The 6,473-nt window shown below is 34.4% G+C and overlaps 1 long non-coding RNA gene across 1 annotated transcript; it reads left to right on the top strand.

The window, feature by feature from the left end:
- The first annotated feature begins 1,499 nt into the window (after nucleotides 1–1,499).
- On the top strand, nucleotides 1,500–3,456 carry LOC126879404 (uncharacterized). The gene is made up of 2 exons (XR_007696052.1): nucleotides 1,500–1,844; nucleotides 1,992–3,456. It is a non-coding gene; the product is annotated as an uncharacterized LOC126879404 (long non-coding RNA).
- Nucleotides 3,457–6,473: the final 3,017 nt, after the last annotated feature.

Below are 6,473 nucleotides of genomic sequence, written 5' to 3'. Positions count from 1 at the left end.
ATATCCAGGAATATTTGCAACATCCATCTGTAATAATAATATGTAGTATCATTTAAGATCTTGAAACTTTTAAAGGGTTTTCACCCATAACTTTTTGGTGGCTCACGCATGCATGCTATTGTAAGTATGGCCTCTGTCAATTTTTAACCTTAGTCAACTTTTATAACATTGTCTCTTATTAATTAGGTTATACTTATTATTTTAGGGCTTAACACTGATGATGGATTACCTATTAATCCGAAAACGTTTTGTTTTCTGATGTTACCCTTATTGGGATCTTTTAGATAAACCTTTTACAAAGGATCTTGTATTTTTTATATATCTAGCTTCATCATTATAACAGTACCTCGCCTTCTCTCATTAAAAACCATCTTTATTGTAGAGCTTCTAAAAATACATAAAACGACTGGAAGCTTTAGGTATTAACACAATTTATGTTACAAAACTTTTCAATAAACGTCAAGCTATGTTAGTTTTATGAATTAATGTCAAAATCACAGCATTCTATATTTACTAAATTATTTGAAGAAAACTATTTGGCACTGAAAAATTTTATTTATTTAAGACCTTCGAGACTACATAAAATACCAAGTGTTACATATATGGTTAAACAATACTTGGAGGCCGAATTATGTACTGAATAGTCACACAAACACTACTGGGGCTATTCTTGAGGAATCCATCTTTATGATGAACTCAGATATAATGACACCAGAGCTAATCTTCACTGAGAAGATTAACACAATTATACCATCTAGAGAATAAAAAGTTCCAAATATAAACGAAAACTTAATATGGTTCACTGATGGATCTAAAACTGCCCATGGTACTGTATCAGGAGTCTTTGGGCAAACATGTAGCTATAATAAATCTTACAGCCTTAGTGAACATACAACTGTGTTCCAGGCTGAAGTTTTTGCTTTGATGGCCTGCATTGATGAAGACCGGAAGACCCTAAAGCTAAAGAAATCCACATTTACACAAATAGCCAAGGGGCTATTCTGGTAGTAGGGAACCTATTCATGGAATCAAAACTGGTGGGAAACTGCAAATACCTCATCAAAAACCTGGCAAAAAACGATAAGGTGTCTTTAATATAGGTACTGGGGTCATGACCGGGTGCTGGGGAATGGACAAGCAGATATGTTGGCAAAACAAGGCTCAAGAGAAACTTTTGAAGGCTCAAAACCTTTCTGTGGCATCACTAAAGATGCTGCCCAGAAATATATAATAGGAATCATCAAAAGAAATGGAGGGCCAGTCAAGGGCAAATCCAGACTAAAAAATAATCAAGAATATTGATAAAAATCTCTCGAACCGTTTGATGATCCCCAATAAACGAGAGATCAAAACGGTCACTGGAATGATGACTGGACATTGTCGTTAAAGAATCCATCTATACAAACTGGGTAAGGTGAATTAACCATGGTACAGAAAGTGTGAAATTGAATAAAGTCCACTTTACATCAACAATAAATTGAACAATAAATTGACAAAGTTATTCAAGGCCAAATTTGACGTGTTAAAGCACACTTTGACATCTAAGTTTGTTCGTTATAAACTTCACGTGAAGAAAAAGAAAATTGTTCTATTTTTTCATTTATTTGGCGTGAATTCAGTGTCACCAACCTGTGTCCATTTGGCGGGAAGTGGAAGTAGAGCTTTTTGTTTATTATTATTTGTTGAGGTTGAGTCTTTCATGTTCATGACAACCTAAAAATTTTGATTGGAAAATGCATATAAGATAAGGGGGTGGGAAAATGGAAATTAGTGGCTTTTTTTGCAGTTCTGTCTGTTAGTTTTGCGTTTTGCTCTGGCTGGGTCTCTTTTGTTTAAACAATTATGTAAGTATTATAAAAACGTTTTCAATTTTCTGTATTCTTTAGGAAACGAATTATTTATGCATATTATTACCTGTAAATAGTAGTACCTATTTCATTTGATTTTTAATTGTAAAGAATAGAAAATTACCATTCATTTTAATTTTTTAGAATCAGCTGAAAGTGGTCTACAAAAAAACCAGGAAGGAAACGTATTATAGCCTTGTTGTGGCTATGAAAGGCAAAAGAAAGATACCTATAAAAAGTGTATTGACTAGTTGGAAGAAACTCCACATTGTCAATGCATAATAAGATATTACTTTATAAACAAATCTCAAGACCTAGGAATGGAACCTGGATAATATAGTCATCAAGAAGATAGCAGGAAGTCATGAGCAACAACAACTTCATAAGTATGAGAATATTGAGGAAATCCACACTCCTCGATATCTACTACTGGACAAACTAGAAGATTGAAGAGGACAAAGCCTTTTGAACTAGTTTGAGTGATAGGTGATAGTGAAAAGCAGAGCGTAGTGCTTGTGTGCTTGTGTATGTTAGAATAGTGCACGATCTTGTTAGATTAGATAAGAGACGCTATGGGGTAAGCTCTTCATTTTAAGGAACAGTAGTAATTTAGGTTAAATTAAATTTGCTCATTGGTCAGTTATGACCAGATTGTAATTCTCTGATGTTTGGCAAAAAGGGCTTAAGTCAGAATTGCACATCAATAATGTTTTGATGATTTCTGGACCATACAAAAAGTGTTGCAGACTTACACTGTATGTACCAATAAAAAGAGCCGATTTTTCTGGTCCAGAAATCATCAAAACATTATCGATGTGCAATTCTGACTTAAGCCCTTTTTCCCAAACATCAGAGAATTGCAATGTACAATTCAATACAAATGAATCATCATCCTAGTGATGATTATGGAAAAAAATATATGACAAGATTTTGTGCAATAAAAATGTTTATATTTATCAAGGATGTATTATTTGGTATGGCCACATATACTTCTGGTATATCGTCGGTGATGTGACGATACCTCCTATCTGCTTTTTCATGAATTTTGTAGGAGACGAAAAACCATTTTTAGGGTCATCTCTGTTTTCACATGTAAATTTTGACATGTTTTGTGGTAAATAGATGATTGAATTTACTACAAAACATGTCAAAAAATATCATATGAAAACAGGAGGTGACTGTAAAAAAAGTTTTTAGTCTCTCTTACAAAACGGTGAACAGAGGTGACAGTTAATAGAGAGACAGATAATCGAGGTTCTACTGTATAGTGAAATTTGGACACCCGACACCCCATACAAATTTTATGGGGGTTTTGTTCGTTTAAACCCCCCCAAACTTTTGTGTAAGTTACAATTGAATTATTATTGTGGTACTATTAAACACAATGTTTTTAAAACTTTTTTGCCTCTTAGTACTTTTTTGAAGTCAGTTTTTATCGTGATATTTTGAATATTTGTCCAATCCACCACATATTTGTATATGGTTAAGTACGATTGTAGAGACTAATAATATGAAAATTTATTTATGATTTACATTTTTAGGTATATTTTGAACCATTTTAAAAAGAAGCCATATCTTGATAAAAAGAGCTTTATCGAAAAAATAGAAAGATGTAAAAAAGTTTTAAAAACACAGTGTTTAACTAATGGTACCGCAGAAATAATTTAATTGGAACGTACCCAAAAGTTTGGGGGGGTTAAAGGGAACAAAACCCCCATAAAATTTTTATCATCATCATCATCATTGGCTCGACAGCCCTTTCTGGGTTTTGGCCTGTTCCAGGATTCTTCTCCACTCTGATCTGTTTCGTGCTTTTTTTCTCCAGTTTTTTATTTTTAAGGTTTTTATATCATTTTCTATTTGTTCTAAATATCTCAGCTTCGGTCTTCCTCTTGTTCTTTTTCCTACTGGCATCTGTTTGAATATTTTGTTTGGTATTTCGCCTTCTTCCATTCTTTCTACATGTCCCATCCAACGCAGCCGTCCTATTTTAATGAATGTTATGATATCCGGATCCTGGTATATTTCATATAGTTCAAAGTTGTACCTTCTTCGCCAAATTCCATTTTCTTTTGTGCCCTTATATATGTGTCGCAAGATTTTTCTTTTAAAGGTGGCTAGCAATGTTTCCTCTCTTTTAGTGAGTGTCCAGGTTTCTGAGCCGTATGTGAGTACCGGTCTTATTAGGGTTTTGTATATTTGGCATTTTGTTTTCCTTGCGACGTTGTCTGATCTTAGTAGCCGAATTAAGCCATGGTAACTTTTATTGGCAATAAATATTCGCCTCTTCACTTCCTCTGCTACGTTATTATCAGATGTGACTAGGGACCCCAAGTATGTAAAGTTTTTTACCCCCTCAATGTTGTATTCTCCTATTGTTATATTTTGTGGCTGCCTTATTTCTGTGTTTTTACTTACCTGCATATATTTTGTTTTGTTCTGGTTGATTTTAAGGCCACTATTTTGTGCAGCTCGTTCTATTTGATTGAATGCCTCTATCATTTTTACATTAGTTTTTTCAAAGGTAATAGGAAGATCAATACTTCATATAAAATAAATAATGAAGATCTGAAATATGTTTCAAAAGTTAAAGATTTAGGAGTGATTTTTGACGAGAGTTTGAGTTTTGTTGAACACATTAATTACATAACAGTTCAGTCTTCAAAAATGTTAGGATTTATTTTGAGACACTGTAGTAATTTTTCAGTTGACACTGTAAGAGGAGTTTATTGTTCTTTGGTGCGATCTAAACTTGAATATGGCTCTATAGTATGGTCTCCATAACATGCAGTTCATAATATGACTGTTGAAAAAATTCAACACAAATTTTTGAGGTTCTGTGCATTTAAATTAGGTCAAACTATTGTAGATCACGATTATTCATTAATAGAAAACAGTTTAAAACTTAATACACTGAAAAATAGAGGTAATCAAGTAGGATTAGTATTTTTGTATAATTTAATAAATGGAAATTTAGATTGCTGTGATCTATTACAGTGTATTAATGTTGATATACAAACTAGAAATTGAAGAGGTGATTTTATAACATTTTATATTCCTTTCCATCGCACAAGTTATGGCCAAAATTCACCTATAGATCGTTACTGTAAGCTTATAAATGACAAACACATTGAAATTTTTGATATATCTCTGAATATGTTTAAAAATAATTTAAATAGAGTATTTATTTAATTTTTTTGTTAGTTCTAAGGTTATAGGTTACTTCCTTATGCTTGTCATGCACGGGGAGCTATACTGTAATATATATTATATCACATCGCTCTCTATAGTAATGAGTGAGCCTGCACATACGGAACCATTAGTTCCCTGTCTGCAGGCTCACTCATTACTATAGAGAGTGATATGATATAATATACATATACTACAGTATAGCTCCCAGTGCATGACAAGCTTAAGGATGTAACCTATAGCCTAGGCTATATTATAAAAAAATCACTCAGATGGGACAACAGGTTTAGAAAATTCGAGACATCAAAAATGCCCTATTTTTAAGGTGGTGCGTTAATTTCTTGGAGAAGTGTATTGTAATTTAATGTAAATAATGTAATATTAAATAATTGTAATTTAATATAAGATGTAATATAAGTTCCTTAAAAATATATTTTTTATTTCCCACCATACATTCTCCACAGGTCTAAATATCGATGCTAGACGTCCACCGGAGGTCCTCTCAGGACGTTAGATGGACGTTCGGCAGCAAGACATTGGACCAAACTGGGACGTCCTATGAAGGTCCAATTGACGTTCACTGAACGTCCCCTCGGACGTTAGGTGGACGTCCATTGGACGTTTGGCAACGTGGCATTTGGACCAAAATAGGACGTCCTGTTAAGGTCCAATTTACGTCCCCTAGGACGTCCGATTAAGGTCCAATGTACGTCCCTTCGGACCTTAAGTGGACGTCCAACGGACATTCGGTAGCGCGACATTTGGACCAAAATAGGATGTTCCTTGGACGAAAACTAACCTCCCTAAAGTCCGTGAAGGACATCCTTGTGCTATTAGGGATGTATCTATGTAGGTATAGAGTCTCTTTATTCTATTATATTCTACTCTATTTCAAACCTATTCTATATAAGTATCTACACATTACACCTATTATCATCATCATCATTCTCTTTGCCTTATCCCTATGCAGTGTCGGCTTCCCTAATTGCATTTCTCCACACAATTCTATCTTGGGTCATATCAATGTTAATCCCCTTTACCAACATGTCCTGCCTTATCGTCTTCTTTGGTCTTCCTCTCCTACTCCTTCCAGGAATCTGCACTTCAGCTATTCTTCGTATTGGGTGATTAACGTCTCGACGTTGAACATGACCAAACCATCTTAACCTATGCTCTCTCATTTTGGCATCAATTGGTGCCACACCTAGACTTCCCCTAATATACTCATTTCTAATTTTATCCTTCTTTGTCACTCCACTCATCCATCTAAGCATTCTCATTTCCGCCACATGCATTCGTTGTTCCGCTTTCTTTTTCACTGCCCAACATTCAGTTCCGTGCATCATAGCCGGTCTTATGGCTGTTTTATAGAATTTTCCCTTCAGCTTCATTGGAATTTTTCTGTCACACAACACACCACTCGCTTCTTTCCACTTC

The sequence above is a fragment of the Diabrotica virgifera genome, chromosome 2 (assembly GCF_917563875.1).
Source record: "Diabrotica virgifera virgifera chromosome 2, PGI_DIABVI_V3a".
Taxonomy (NCBI): Eukaryota; Metazoa; Arthropoda; class Insecta; order Coleoptera; family Chrysomelidae; genus Diabrotica; species Diabrotica virgifera.
The sequence above is the reverse complement of the archived record's forward strand: the minus strand, read 5'-3'. Positions and strand labels throughout refer to the sequence as shown.